Below are 13738 nucleotides of genomic sequence, written 5' to 3' on the forward strand. Positions count from 1 at the left end.
CTTCTGATTTAATAATTTTCACAGAACGAGTAACTAGCAAGTTTTCTTGGGGGGGCAAATTTTGCCTGAGGTTTATTAGCTGATGTGTTTTTGCTCACATGAAGAGCGTTATGTAGATTCTTGTGAGCACTGCATACATTTCAACCATAAGAGGTGTGAAGTGTAGTAATCGTAAAGCTTTCACGTAGTTGCTTGGTTTGCTTTGCAGGACAGAAATTCTTAGCTTGATTGGTGACTCTTGTAGTGGGTGGAGAAATCTGAATTTTTTTGTAAGTCCGGGGAGTGCAAGGTGTTTATGGAGTCCCTTGTAAAGTAGTAAAAGCTGAAACCTGAAGTATCTTTGGAATCTTTATTTTTTTTCTGGTATCTGGTAAAAGAAAAACAAAAATAAACAGGTAATTTGAGAAAAATCTGAAGAGGAGAGCAAGAATCTTACGAAGTTCCCTGAAGAGAATAAATTAAAGTTTATATGGACTCTAGTTTGGCATGGTATAGGAGCGTGATGTCAGAGGCTGTGACTGCTCAAATTGGTGTACTAAGTTTCACTGCGCCCTGTGTTGTTGGTGATGGTGAGGTTTATGTGCACTGTGGAGAAAACTGCCATTTACTAGCTCTAGTGGCAAAAAGGGATGTAGTCCCGAGTTCAGGTAGCAGCTGGGAGTTGGAATAGAACAGGAATTTTTACCTCACCAACTGAAGATGGGAGCATGGTTTGTTTTATGGTGAGGACCCAGTTGATCATGCTAACATTTCATACTGTGCAGCTTACTAGAGGTTGGCATGTGGCAAGGTGTGTCATATGATCAACATTAGATCGCTGTTACAGTAGTCTGTTATTTGGATCCTACCCCCACTGACCATCCAGTTTTTCTAAGCTAAAGAGTGGCTTTTCACATGGTATAATTATTTGGAGTTCAAGGGGAGCTATATATAAAAGAAAAGTTATAGCACCAAAGTAGTGAAGGGTTTTTTGCAACCGAAGTGCACTCTTTCAGCAAACCCTGTGGAACTGTCCGGTAGCTAACAGTCCTTCAAGAGTGGCCCAATACGTTCCCTGTTGGGAAAAAACATCTTCCATTATTTTTATTTTTCTGAGGAAAACTTGTCTTTTTCTTCACTGTAGTGTTATATTCATTAGGATTCTAAATGTTTTTGAACTGGCATTGCATTTGTAAAGGGCAGTGCAGAGATGTAGCAGTTAGTGTTGTCACCTCACAGCAAGAGGTTCTCCGGCTCGATTCTCTGCTGGGATGCCTTCTGTGCAGAGTTTGCATGTCCTCCCTGCGTTTGTGTGGGTTTCCTCCTTGTTCTCTGTTTTTCTCCCACATTCCAAAGATATGCAGTAGGTGGATTGGGCACTCTAAATTGGCCCTAGGTGTGTGTGTGCAGATGTATGCGGTGTACCCTCCGTGGAGAGTTGGGCCTTGGGCTAGCAACCTGAGCCCATAAAATCCGTAACTGCTACAGAAATAATGAGCGATGAAAGTTGCACATAGTGAGTAAACAGGTGAGAGAAAGATATTGCATTTGTAAGGGAGTTATGATGTGTAAGTACTTTTGTAAAAGTGTTTTTTTAAGTAAATGTTTTTAGCCTTGTGCCAAGCATTGGATACTCTGCTTGTGGGGGACTTTTGTGGTTTAGTTACCCAGAACCACTTGTTCTCTACTTAACTTATTCAGGCTCTGCTGTCATTTTTGAGGTGTCGTTCTGGGCTTAACCTATGGAGTAGTTACCAGTCTCCGGGGTTACCTTCCCCTTTCTGCAAGGAAAAGTAACTTGTCAGGGAGTCTTTGGGTGTCAGGCGGGTTCCTGTTGTGCCTTGGCCAAGACTGTTCATCTTTTTTCCTCTGATCCTTCTGCTGTAGCACTTACAGACATCATAGATCAGAGGTTAACCATATCTTTTGCAACTGCAGGAATGTCCTTGGTGGGCAAGGGAAAACCATTCTTGCCAGTTTCAGGGGGAAGAAGCAGGAGAAGGTTTTTCACTTAGCTACAATAGGGATTCTAAATCTAGAATGAGTATGCATATTAAGCGTCAGTCGTGTTCTTGGGAGTTTTTTAAGAAAAGTGGTCATATTGAGAAAATCTTGAATTCTCCTCTAGCTGTTTCTAAGGACAAGGAGGATATATTGAGAAAATATTGCCTTCTGTTTCCATTTCTGTGCACAGGGAGGATTTGCTAAGGAACTCATTAATGCCTTTTCCATACCACTACTACTTCAGGCAAGAAAAGAGTTCCCTGTCTTTCTGACTTGACATTGTTGGTAAGAACAGGCATTGCAGGGGTATGTTTATACTTCAGGAGTTTTACAACTCAGAACATTCTAATTCTGAGGAAGGTAGTGTCTCTGGTTTCCCTGAAGAGGATTTATTTTTTTGTTTTTTTTAAGAATTTATTGAAGATTAAAGACCTTTTTCACTGGGAGCAGAGTGAACTTTCTGTTTCTCAGAAAATGTGTTATGAATTGCTACAGTTGATTGCCTAACTGCAGTCGTTCCTCCTGTTTGCCTACTTGAGAATGTTTTTCTCACTGTTAGTTTAACTGACAGTCATCCTCCTGCCCCCAGAAAGTCTGACCGGTTATACAGAGCATCTCAGATTTGTAAGTTTTTGTTTTCTTACCCTAAAGCAAATCATGCATTGATTTCCTTATCCAAATCTGCTTCTTCTAAACAGATTGCTTATGCTAACCCTGTTCCCTCTGGCAATGATGGGAAAGCTTTTGACAAATTAGGAAAGAAAGGGCTGGCACTTTGACTTCAGACTTTACAATTATCAAGCGTATATGTTGAAGTTTTGAGAACATACAAAAAGTTAATGGTTAACCTTTTGTCTTCTAAGGTAATAAGTAAATAAAGAAATCTGAAAGCTTCTTTTAATACCTGCTTCTTATGTTACTGTGTGTGTTTAAAGAGTGTTTTTGATGCTGCTGTAATTGTGTTTCCAGAGCTGCTGCTTCTGTGTTCTGTGTCATTCATGAGAAGATTCGCTTGGCTTCATTCTCAAAGCCTGCCTGACATGCTGAAATTTTACATGCTTCCTTAGCCAACTTCCAGACTCAGCTTTGGGGTACTTAGTGCACACAAAACTGGAAACAGCCTGACAGCCTGGCTGATAAGACCTTATTTACCTTATAAACATTGGTTCTCTGAGGACATGCTTAAAATCTTGAGGGGATGAGAAAAGCTTAAGAGGCCTACTGCTCCACTGGGCCCAGAAATGTAAGTTTCACTGGTGCACACCAGAATTGAATGCAATCCAATGGAACAGTTACAGTCACAGGAGTATGATGTGGGTCAGCTGGTTTAAACCATCCAATCCGACTTTTTCTCAGGTGGACATTCACTTGCAATACCCCTCGCCACCACCAGACTTGAATGCTTAGTTCCTCAATTTTGGATATGCATTGCATGTAAAGCCTGTTCAGCAAGCTTTGTAGAACATTGGGAAATTAAAAATGATCAAGTTCATCTGGTGGAACGTTCTGTGCAAACTTAGATTTGGCTTGTGCCTTAGTAAAGATGCACCCTTCAGACATCTGAGCCTGCATACCAATGTTGTGTACCCCAGCACTTATTTGTAGCACGTGAAACATTGTTCAAGTGGTTCTGTAATTGAAACTACCTAGATAAGTAACTATTGTTCCACAGGGCCTGAAGTTTGTACTAGAATGGCTTAAGCAGCCTCCATTTGAACCTGGTGCTTCTACCCTTCTTAAAATTCTTGACTGGAATTTTTTTTTCTTTTTTTTTTTTGTGGCTATCACTTCAACTAGGAAAGTATTAGAACTGAATGCTCTTGTATGCAAAGAACCATTTTTAGTATTTTGCAAAACTTGGTTAACCTTAGAAGAAAATCATCCTTTGTGTCATCTGTGCCAAAAGTAGTGACTGAAATTCCCTTAATCAGACTACAGAACTGTGTTTTCTTTCCGAGTCACAAAAAGTGAGAATCCAAAGCTCCTACGTTTTTCTGTTGGTACGAAAGGTACTATTTAAACAAAACCAGGATCATCAGAACTTCATATCACCCATTTGAGTCTTTTCCTGGCAAGATAAATAGAAACCAGAGGCTAAATCTCCAAGTATCAGGACCGTTATGTTTTTGCAACTCTATCATTGGATGAAAACGTTGGATAGACATATGAAGTCTCTCAGCACTAGTGGGCCACAAGCTACTGTAGTCTTTCTTGGGGAAGCACAGGCCATTTTAGAGGTTGCTACCTGGTCTAAGCACTGCAGGCTAAAAGTTTCTTTCAGAGCATAGGTTGTATTTGCAGTGACCACCAAACAGGGCTTGTTACAACTCATCTGAAGCTATTCTGCCACCTACATTCAATGTGCCTAATGTGGTAAATGCTGCTGCAGTAGTGATCTATATGAAAATATAGTACAACTGTGTAAAAACTTTATAATGTTCAGTCAGAGCACTGTTGTGGTACAAGTTTCCCTCCCACCTTCCCCTTTCCTGTGTGTTGGAATGGGATGCCCTTTCTCTCTTCCCCTCAGGGCTACCCTGTGGGAGCCCAGGATCTCAGTTCATGGCCTGGGGACCAGCCTTTGGACTCCCCAAGTCAGATAAGATCCTAACCTTTGTCCCCTAGGACCTAACTCATGAAGGAGAAAGGCTTATTGCTACTGATTTTGGGGAAGAAAGAATTGAAGATGGCATGGATGGATGCTGACCTTATCCAGGGTATGTAGTGGTGTCCTTGGGGACAGGCCTGTATCCAAACTGTGGGAGGGGGGGTGCTAAGCCCTGGACGTTGGACTGGCCATTGTGCCATATCTGGCTGAAGTCCCAGTAGTATGTGCTGCTACGACAGTGATACTCAAACATCTGTTGTTGTAGAAATTTCTTAAATAGTTTTACTTTCTGATTACAATACCTTGGAAACGTTGGTTATTTCTGCAGTTGCTCTTTGTGGTACAAAATGGAAGTTCTGGGAATTTGCACCTTCACAGGCATCTGGAGGTTTGTTAAGCTAGCCGTATCTACTAGAATTCCAGGTATGAATCTAGTTACTGAGAAAAACTTAACATTCCTTTGATTTCATCCCTAGCCTGTGAATAATCATATCTTCAGATCAATTTATTCAGATATTGTGAATCTTATCCTTCTTTATGACTGAGACAGCAGTATTTGCCCGTTTTTTGGTTGTAATTAATTACTTGTCAGTGACACCTTCTCTCTCTATTCTTTTCAGTTCCTGTTCACGTGTACTTCAGAATGGTATGGATGCTTTTCTAGAAACTTGTATCACTGCACTTCATAAGCATTTAGTCATAAGGGACATTCTTTCTCCTTGCTATATATTAATCAGTATAGACCTGCAGGGTGACATTGTTCTGATTCTGCACAGTATCTCCAGTATCTTTATGACAGTGTAATTAATTGTCTGCATATGCAGTTTTTTTTACACTGTAAATTTGTTTTACCTTTGACAGAATATCAAGAGAATTAACTTATTTAAAGGCAAGTATTTAAAAAAGAAAACAAAACTTTTCATTTTTGTATTTGCATGTCAGCAGTTTCTGACCTAGTGGTGCTATCCAGTGCGCAGAACTGTTAAAAAAAAAAAAAAAAAAAAAAAAAAAATGTGCACAAAGTTATTCAAAACTATATAGGGCCCACCTGTTTAAAAATATTTTCTGACAAGATAGTGCACTCATGACCTGTTTCTATAAAAATCTAAAGTTTGTCCATTAATTCTTAATTTTTTCCCCCAGCAGTCTAATCTGTGGTATTTTTTCCGATGCTTTTTCAGATTTTTCTGTATCAAGTCTTTTCACAGTATCAATGAGCAGTTCATTTTCATAGTTTGTTTGGTAACATGCTAATTCTTGTGAAAACTTTTTTACATTTGTACATTTCATAGAAATGTCTTTATAACACAAAGTTCTACAAGCATGATTAAGTTTAGAACAAAACTTGTTCATATGCTTTTATAGCAACATCTACTGCAAGCTCGCATTTCAGTTGTGGAAGCACATTTTTCTCAACACCAGCTTTGTTACTGCACGTCATCACATGATTCTCTTTGTGACAGTTGCTTTTTACAATGCATCTGGTCTGTGTTTTAATTTGGTCTTTTTATTTAACTAGCATTTTATTTTGTGCATTTTGTTAGAAATTTTATTCTGTGCTTGTTTCATCATTTCTTATTCTTTAATTATTTCCTTTATTAGAGTCATGCAACTCTTCTGATTCTGTCTTTGCCTGTTTTCTTCTCATAAAAGGAACAAATGTGGAGTAAATGTTTTTTTCTGTATTGACAGTTGCTGTCTCTCCCCCTTCACATGCTGTTTTGTTTTCTCTTGAAAAATAAGTGTTACATTTTTCTTTTCTCTAAGAGTAGATAGGAGTGTTGTACACTGAACCTACTCGGACTTTTTAGGTAATCCACTAGAGTGAAAAGTCAAATTTCTAGATCCAAGATTTCCAGTTTTCAGTCAAATTTCCTTGTAATGAAAAAATCATGATGCTTGCATCTGAAACATATTTATGCAGAGAATTATACTTATGGAGTTCTAATCATAGCAGTTCCTGAAAGCAACTCTTCAGTTATCCATATGCATTTCTTAAATGAAATATCTGCCAGAACTGCTCTCTAGCACCTTGTCATGTCAGGAGCTTAATACATAATTTACAAATGTAAAGGATGTGCTCCAACCTTCATAAAATCTGCATTGGAACTGATTTCATTAGAAGCAGGGAATGTAATACCTGGCACATTAGCTACTCTACCTAGCTCAGTACCATTAAAGCTATATACTCATAGTCTACAACCACCTCCATTGAGGTCAAATCCTTTTCTGCCCTAGCTCTGGATTCTGTTTTCCCTGCTTCCTTGTCTGTCATTTGTCCCTCTGGAGCCTGTTGATATCTCAAGTTAGTGGCATTTCTGCAGGAAAGCTTACTCTTATCACAGCCAAATGTTGGTTCCTTTCCATAATACATGGCACAAGACACGGACCCCTAGGAAGCTCTCTCCTGTTGATATTCCTACCCTGTTTTTGTCTAAGAGCCCAATATCCAAGATAAGGAGGCAGTGATTGTAGCAATGTTTAAAAAGCATAATTTGCCCTAGGCTTTTGCCTTGGACTGTCTTGGGTGGATGCTTAAACTAGGAATGTTCAAATCCCTAGTGATTTTCACCAATTTTTGATTCTAGCTGTTCACTGAAGAGTGTTGAATAGTGCCCTCATTAGGGTCGTGTTCTAGATTTTCTATTTAGAGAGCCTTCAACTACTTCCCCGAAGAGAGAAGGAGAACCCTCCTCAGAGTGACTGTTTGATGTTCTTCATCTCACATTGCTGCAGTCCTTACATTTGGGTAGTCCGCTGTCCTCGGTCGGCCCGAATATCAAAGTATAAGGCTGACGTCGGTCAAGGCGCATTAGACTGACATCAGGACGTCAGGGAACAAATGCGCATGACCGACGTCATATCCTCAGTCTTTTTTGCCGCATGGTCCGATGCAGAAGCAGCGTTGCAAGTGCCGTTCGGCGTTCTGAAATTTTTCGAATTCGGAGTTTCAGACCGAGTCAAAGTTGGATAAGTACCCCGTTGGGGAATATTTTAGTTTTTTCTTGCCTCAGTGGTTTACCGGATGTCAGAAAAAGTGAATAACTGTATTTCTTGTGGGAAACAGATACCGCATAGAGATTATCATACTTTGTGTATTCCTTGTTTAGGGCCTGAGCACGACGTTGTTGGGTGTCGCTTTTGTGCTAGATTCAATAAGCGCACTATTAAGAGGAGGTTAGATTGTGCCAGGTTAGTCTTCGGGAAGCGGTGCAATTATAATATGCCGTCGGATGCTCCGGCGTCCGCTTCTTCGAAGAAGCGCAAGGACAAAGCAGCTAAGCCCAGGCAAGAAGAGCCGTCCGTACCGGACGCCGGTTCTTTAGAGGTGTCGGTGGAGCCGGGGGTTCCGCCGGAGGTTTCTCTGGAGTCCCAGGGGGAGACTTTGTTATTGCAGGATGTGGCCTCTCAGGAGGCAGGTCAGGCTGAAGGGGCTTCTCAGGTTACTGTACTCCCCTCCCTTCCTAGGGTGGTTAGGCCCTCTCCTTCTGTTTCCAAGGCTTCTCCCAGAGGCAGGCCAGGTTTAGCTTCAGTTGGTGTCACTCCTAGTTCTTAAGGATCTGTGCCCAAGAAGCATATGCTTAAAATGGCAGAAGATTTGATTACTTTAATTAGAGGTTCTTTGCCCCCTCCTGATAAGAGACCTAGGGTGGAACCTGAGTTGGGGAGTTTTGAGCAGGCTTAGGATGTTTCAGAGTCTTCGGCTGAAGACTTGCAGGAGTATTCTCCTTATTCTGATTCTGATGTGGATGATTCTACTCCTTCTGCTTCTCCTCCTGAGGATTTTTCTTTTTCAGAGACTCTTCATTCCATGAGGGAGCATTTTAAGTGGGAAGGTCAGGACTTCTCTGATTCCAGGAAAAGGCTTAGGGAATTTTTGTTTTTACCCCAGCATAGGCCTTTGGCTATACCTCCTGTTCTGGATGTTGTGGAAGATGTGTTTGCAGAGGCTTCTCTTAATCCTGATTCTTTGCCTCCTGCTCCTGTTAAACCGGATAGGTATTACAGGGTACCTGAAGCTCATAAGTATCTTTTTAGGAGTCCTAGGGCGGACCCAGAAACTGTTAGTCAGGGGCCTAAGGGTGTTAAGGCTTCTGTTGTTAAAAATCCGGTTCCTCCAGATAAAGAGGCCAGGGCTTTGGATAGATGGGGAAAGAAAGTCTATACTTCTTCCACCCTAGCTATGAGGGCTTTGAATTGCCAGTTTCACATGTTGAAATACCAAAACTATCTACTTTCTCAATTGAAGTCTAAGGTAGATGCTCTGGCGGAAGGTATTGAGTGTAAAGAGTTACAAGATTTAGTACATGTTTCTGAACAGGTGGGTAAGCATTCTTTGCAATGTGGTTTTGATGCTGTACAGGCCTCGTCTAGGGTGGCTGCCACTGGGTCAGTTCTTCGCAGGCACGCCTGGCTGAGGGATCAGAATTTATCTGACCATGTTAAGACAAGGATTTTAGATGCTCCTTTACAGTCTGATGTGTTGTTTGGTTCGCCTGTTGAGGCAGTCTTAAAGAAAATGGAAGACAAGGCTAAGTCTATGCAGACTGTTAAAGATTTTTTGCAGGTTCAGCCTCCGAAGTTTAGTAGAAATTGGCCTACCAAGGGGTGGACGTATCCTTCTTATGATTCCCAGTCTAGGGGTAGATCTAGACGTGGTAGGGGCAGAGCTCAGGGCTCTTTCAGGCCTAGAACAGGGAGTTCACCTGCACAATCTTCGGGTGAGGGCAGGGGTCAATCCTTTCGTAAACAGACCCAATGACCTACCTTTTCAGCTACCAGAGCCTTCTCGTCTGGCAGCACCTTTGGGAGGAAGGTTGGCACTTTTCAAGGAAAATTGGAGTTTAATTACCCAAGACAGATGGGTATTGGATATCATACACCAAGGTTACAGGTTTTATTTCCATACCTTGCCTCCTTTCAAAGGCATGCCAGATGTTCCTCCTCAACAAAGAATAGAGGCTCACAAACAAATTTCTCTGCTACTTCAAATAGGGGCCATACAGCCGGTCCCTATGCCTGAAGTGGGCCTAGGATTTTATTCTCGCCTGTTCCTAGTACCAAAGAAGGGGAACACGTGGAGACCAATTTTGGATTTATCTATCCTCAACACTTATCTGGACATTCCCAAGTTCAAAATGTTGACGTTACAACAGCTTTTACCTCTGCTGGGCAAAGATCATTGGATGGTAACTTTGGATCTCAAGGAGGCTTACCTTCATGTTCCTATCAGACTGAGTTGCAGGAAGTATCTGCGTTTTCGGGCTGGGACTTCTCATTATCAGTTCTCTGCATTGCCCTTTGGCTTATCTACTGCGCCCAGAGTGTTCACGAAAGTTCTGGCTCCAGTGATAGCTTTCTTCAGGCTAAAAGGAATACAGATCTATCCTTATTTGGACGATTGCCTGATTCTGGCTCAAGGAAGGGACGAGCTTCTTCATCATTTGGAATATGTGATAGCAGTGCTAAGATGCCTGGGGTATTCTGTGAGCGAAATAAAGTCCAGTCTAGTACCCTCTCAGGACATGTGCTTTCTGGGTGTAAGACTGAATACAGCATCCCAGATGGCCTTTTGACCCCGGACAAACAAAAGAATCTTTCCCTTTACTTTCATCAATTGTCTCATCAGTCCAGGCTGACTGCAAGGACAGTCCTTCAAGCCTTGGGGTTCATGGCATCTTGTATTCTGGTGCTTCCCAATGCCAAACTGCATATGAGGAAGCTACAATGGTATCTCAAAAATGTATGGACACAGCACTGCCAGGATCTGGACACTGTCATTCAGATAATACCTTGCATTCAAAAAGAATTTTTGTGGTGGGCTCAGGAATGTCACCTAAACAAGGGACTCTCTGTGACCCGGCCAGAGGCGAGTCAGATTCTAACGACAGATGCCTCAGACAAAGCTTGGGGAGCTCATCTAAATGGAAAGTGGATACAAGACACGTGGCCTGCCAGACTACCACATCTACATATCAACTTGAAGGAGATGTTAGCAGTCCAGTTTGCATTAATAGCTTTCAAGGATTTACTTCTTCCAGGGCAGGTGTTGATTCTAACAGACAACACAACTGTCATGTGGTACATTAACAAGCAAGGGGGAACACATTCTTATCCTCTATGCAGGCAAGCAATGATTTTGTGGGAGACTGCTCTCAGTTTACAGCTAAATCTTCCGGCAAGGTTTCTGCCGGGAGCACAGAACTCCTTAGCAGATGTGTTGAGCAGACGAATTATGGATCCCCACGAGTGGAAATTGGATCCTCATGTATTTCAGAAATTGACAGTGTCATGGGGAACTCCAGACATAGATCTGTTCGCTTCTCCACTAAACCACCAGCTGCCAAAGTTTTGCACGAAAAGGTTTCATCCCACAGCTTGGAAAGTGGATGCTCTTTCTTTCAATTGGAGCAATCTTCATGTGTATGCCTTTCCACCTCTGCCTCTCCTCCCAAAGGTACTTCTAAAGGTCAGACAGGACAAGCCAAAGATGATTTTAATAGCTCCAGATTGGCCACGACAGCACTGGTACCCATTACTGAGAAGTCTGGTAGGAGCCTCCATGGCCTTTGCCTTCGATTCCACACCTGTTGTCTCAGGAGAACAGTCATTTACTCAATGTCAAGCTTCACTCTCTTCACCTAACAGCCTGGCATATTCTGTTTTGAACCATAGAGGGTCTCAACTTCCACAGCAAGTTTTGAATGTTATTTTGGAAGCTAGAAGGCCTAGTACAAGGAAAGTGTACGCAGATAAATGGAAGAGATTTTTATTTTGGAGTGCAGCAAAGGATTTTGATGTTTCTGAGCCTAATTTAAGTGTGGCTCTTCAATATCTTACTGAGTTACTGGACAAAGGTTTGTCCTTCTCTTCTATTAAGGTTCATGCTGCAGCAATTTCGGCTCACTATGACTGTGACCCACCATTGTTTTCTCATCCTTTGTTCAAGCAATTTCTTAGAGGGGCAAAGAATATAAGACCCCACGTAGAGCTCCTACTCCTGCTTGGGATCTCAATTTTGTGTTGGAGAAACTCACTCTACAACCTTTTGAGCCTGCAGCTACTACCGAGTTGAAATATTTATCATGGAAGACTGCTTTTGTTGGCCATTACCTCTGCAAGAAGGGTTTCTGAATTGCAGGCCCTTATGGCGGTTGAGCCTTTCTTAATTTTCCATAAGGATAGGGTATCTTTGCGTACTAATCCTTCCTTTATGCCTAAAGTGGTTTCTAGTGTGGCTTTAAACCAAACTATTCATTTGCCTACTTTTTATGCAAATCCCCAAAATAAAGGGGAAAAGATTTTGCACACTTTAGATGTACACAGGCAGTTGCGATATTATTTGAGCAGAACTAAAGGGTTCAGGCAGTCTCAGCAGTTATTTGTTTCTTTTGCTTTGAGTTCTCAGGGCAAGCCTGTGTCAAAACAAACTATTTCTAAGTGGATTGGGTTTTGCATTGCTTTCTGTTATTCCCATCATGGTAAGGAGATTCCAGCTGGGATTAGGCCTCATTCCACTAGGGCTACTGCCACTTGACAGCTTTTTAAGGGGTGGCAACTAAAGATATTTTGGAGGCAGCTACTTGGAGTTCAGTGCATACTTTCTCTAAGCATTATCACCTTCCACTTTACTCTAAATCTAGGGCTGGTTTTGCCACTGCTATTTTACAGGGCATTTTGGCAGCTCCTGCTTCTTTATAGTTTTGCCATCCTCCCTTACCTCTGCTTTGGGATTCTACCCAAATGTAAGGACTGCAGCAATGTGAGATGAAGAACATAGTACAGTTTTGTACCTACCATAAATGTAGATGTTCGAAGATCCACATTGCTGCAGTCCAATTTACCCTCCCTCCTTCCCGTCTGTAGTTAGAGGCGGTTGTGTGGGTTGGGTTGTAAATATTGTGTATATTGTATATATTGTACATATTATTAGTGCAAGGGTGGTTGGTTGGTTGTTTGCTGTCTTTTGGTTTTGACCTTTCTTTTTAGGGTCTTCTGACATCTGGGGCAAGAAAAGACTGAGGATATGACGTCGGTCATGCGCATTTGTTCCCTGACGTCCTGATGTCAGTCTAATGCGCCTTGACCGACGTCAGCCTTATACTTTGATATTCGGGCCGACCGAGGACAGCGGACTACCCAAATGTAAGGACTGCAGCAATGTGGATCTTCGAACATCTACATTTATGGTAGGTACAAAACTGTACTATTTGAACATTGAGGAGGAAAGAGTACCTTGCCTACTTCAGTCAACTCTGTTTTCCTGTGGGATACGATACTAGTAGAGAGTTGCTTTCTTCAGGTTCTTCCCCTGAGAATGTCTCCTTAATGGAGACCCTCATTTTCAGTTGGGAACATTTTAAGTAGGGGCAAAATAATCATCAGATATTCACAGAAGGTATTTAAAACTACTAAGATTGAGGATACCACACTGGCAGTCTTTCATCGAGTTGTAAACATTCAGGGATGCCTTTGATAATTCCCCGCTGAAAATACTCTCAACCACAGGCTTCCCAGAGGACAAATAGGTTTTGACTTGGTTGAGGAAAAATTGAAAAACTTTCTTAAAAAAAAAAAAAAACTTTGTAACCATGTGGTGATTTCCGCTATACACTGTTAGGGGTTCAAACTGGCATCCACTAACAATAGTCTTCCCAGTGATAAGGAGAAACACGTCCTAGCCAAATTTTGAGGAGAAAGCAAAGCATATACATTGTCTTCCTTGAATTGCCAAACTTGTGTGTGTCAGTAACACAGTTATATTCTCAGACAAATGGAAGATGTGGTGAAGGAGAATATATTTGGTGCCCTTAAACAAAAGACTTCTTAGAAAGTCTGACTGCTGTATGCTCATGCACTCAAATGTAGCTGTGACTGTAAAGCTGACCGCAGTGGGGCAGCTACCTCTGGCACAGTGATTAGAAGTAATGCATGACAGAGGATCCAGCCCTTGGTAAATGATGTGAACAGACAACTTAATGCTCCTCTGGGCAAGGGATCTTTTGTTTGGGCTCACCTGTCTGGAAATATTTAAAAGGCTAGTAGAAAAGTCTAAGATGACATGAACAATTTACACAGTCTTAACTGTAGCAGGAAATGTTCTACTAAACAGGGATCCTTTTTTAGGAAGTAATTCCCAGGTAGATA

The 13738-nt window shown here is 41.7% G+C and overlaps 1 protein-coding gene across 1 annotated transcript in view; it reads left to right on the forward strand.

Annotated features, from left to right (window-relative positions):
• Positions 1-13738, forward strand: part of LOC122816730 — a 2226031-nt gene that overhangs the window by 1086773 nt on the left and 1125520 nt on the right. The gene's annotated exons all lie outside the window — the stretch shown is intronic.

This window comes from Protopterus annectens, chromosome 12.part0 (assembly GCF_019279795.1).
Source record: "Protopterus annectens isolate FY-2018-M chromosome 12.part0, PAN1.0, whole genome shotgun sequence".
Lineage (NCBI taxonomy): Eukaryota > Metazoa > Chordata > Ceratodontiformes > Protopteridae > Protopterus > Protopterus annectens.